Source organism: Rhincodon typus, unplaced genomic scaffold, assembly GCF_021869965.1.
Source record: "Rhincodon typus isolate 14 unplaced genomic scaffold, sRhiTyp1.1 hic_rhity00009856, whole genome shotgun sequence".
Classification (NCBI taxonomy): Eukaryota; Metazoa; Chordata; class Chondrichthyes; order Orectolobiformes; family Rhincodontidae; genus Rhincodon; species Rhincodon typus.
In genome coordinates this window covers 1579-3954 of record NW_025975494.1, presented here as the reverse complement: position 1 = coordinate 3954, position 2376 = coordinate 1579, and the positions used below count along the sequence as shown (strand labels likewise).

Below are 2376 nucleotides of genomic sequence, written 5' to 3'. Positions count from 1 at the left end.
CCCACTGGAAACAGAAAGCCCTGCTCACATTCCCAATGGAAACAGAAAGTTCCGCTCACATTCCCCACTGGTAACAGAATGTCCCGCTCACATACCCCACTGGGAACAGAAAGTCTCCCTCACATTCCCCACTGGGAACAGAAAGCCCTGCTCACATTCCCCACTGGGAACAGAGAGCCCTGCTCACATTCCCCACTGGGAACAGAAAGTCCCGCTCACATTACCCACTGGGAACAGAAAGCCCCACTCCCATTCCCCACTGGGAACAGAGAGCCCCGCTCCCATTCCCCACCGGGAACAGAAAGTCCCGCTCACATTCCCCACTGGGAACAGAAAGTCTCGCTCCCATTCCCCACTGGGAACAGAAAGCCCTGCTCCCATTCCCCACTGGGAACAGAAAGCCCCGCTCACATTCCCAATGGGAACAGAACGTCCCGTTCACATTCCCCACTGGGAACAGAAAGCCCTGCTCCCATTCCCCACTGGGAACAGAAAGCCCCGCTCACATTCCCAATGGGAACAGAATGTCCCGCTCCCATTCCCCACTGGGAACAGAAAGCCCCGCTCCCATTCCCCACTGGGAACAGAAAGCCCCGCTCCCATTCCCCACTGGGAACAGAAAGTCTCACTCACATTCCCACTGGGAACAGAAAGTCTCGCTCCCATTCCCCACTGGGAACAGAAAGCCCTGCTCCCATTCCCCACTGGGAACAGAAAGTCTCACTCACATTCCCACTGGGAACAGAAAGTCTTGCTCACATTCACCCCGCACATAATTCCCTGCACTCTCAGCGTTGCAGCTCACAGCTATCCTTAATCACCTCTGAGGCAGGCTGTCACCCTGGCCTGGAGTCTCCCAAAGTGCCCCACTGAATCAGTAACCTTCCCACCCGACAGAGCTGAGCAACTCCTGCCCTTTAACACAAGCCAGTCAGAGCTGAGCTGTTCGATCGTGGGGAGAATCAGAGCTGAGCTGTTCGACCGTGGGGAGAATCAGAGCTGAGCTGTTCGACTGTGGGGAGAATTAGAACTGAGCTGTTTGACTGTGAGGGATTGCAGCTGAGTTGTTCGACTGTCGGGAGAGAATCAGAGCTGAGCAATTCGACTGAGGTAGGGTGGGTATGGAAATCAGCTCAGTTATTCGACCGCAGAGGGGATCACAGCCTATCCTCTCAGTCATGGGCCTTCTGGAGCAGGGTGCTTGGATTCTCTAACCTGGAAGCGAGGGGAATGTTTCCAGCTCAGTTTTGCTCTGTCCCCGTCACTGTGGTCGTTGCAGAAACAGGCGGGTCACCTGGGACACAGGAACAGGAGAAGGCCATTCAGCCCTCCCCCCTCTCTTGAATCCTGTCCCACCGTTCAGTGAGATCCTGGCAGACCTGCACCCTGACTCCATCAACCCACCTTTGGCCCACATCCCTGAGTCCCTCTGTTTGGAACAAAACCCGTGTTGACATCAGTTTGAAAAGCAATACCCGCTGCTGCTAGTGGGAGAGCGTTCCCAGCCTCTCCCAGCCTGCGCGTGTTGGAAAACTCCGGCTGACTGGAAAAACAATGCCAGGTTTCATTCTCAGTGTCACGCAGCCCTGTGTCCAGTGGTTTTCAGTGGGGACCTCGACAGAGCCATGTTCTTTCTGAATGACTGTTGTTGTCAGCTGTTCAGTCAGGCACACACGGATCTGTGAGGACAGTTTAACCACAGCTCGAAGACGACAGAGCCTTGCTTGTTAATCCGTCGGTATCCCAGGCCTGATCTCCTGAAGGTGCCCCACACACACTGCTCTCAGGGGGCTGTTAGTCCCAGTGAGTGCCAGCTGGATGAAGCTTGGTGTACCTGACCACACCCATTCCCCAAGTGCTAATGGCCAGGCCCCCTCCCCAAGAAAACCCTCTGTTACCAGCACCCTCCCTATCTGCGTGGGCTCATGCAGAGACAGGTGATGGTTTCAGGGAACCGAACACAAGAGAAGCTGCAGCTCCTGTTTCAAACACAAGGTGGGGGTCCTGCAATCTTTTGTGAATGAAGATGTTCACTGTTGTTTGGGTTCTTCTCCAAGGACTGACAGTGAATCCTTGTGTGTGTGAGTGTGTGACTGTGAGTGTGTCTGAGTGTGTGTGTGTGAGAGAGAGTGAGTGAGTGTGTGTGTGAGAGAGAGTGAGTGAGTGTGTGTGTGTGAGAGAGAGTGAGTGAGTGTGTGTGTGAGAGAGAGTGAGTGAGTGTGTGTGTGAGACAGAGTGAGTGAGTGTGTGTGTGAGAGAGAGAGTGAGTGAGTGTGTGTGTGAGAGAGAGAGTGAGTGAATGTGTATGTGTGAGAGAGAGTGTGTGTGTGAGAGAGAATGTCTGTGTGTGAGAGAGTGTGTGTGTGTGTGTGTGTG

General features: G+C 54.1%; 1 protein-coding gene across 1 annotated transcript in view; it reads left to right on the top strand.

The window, feature by feature from the left end:
• Positions 1 to 2376, top strand: part of LOC125482401 (ankyrin-1-like) — a gene marked incomplete at its 3' end in the record, with an annotated part of 7205 nt that overhangs the window by 3443 nt on the left and 1386 nt on the right. The gene's annotated exons all lie outside the window — the stretch shown is intronic.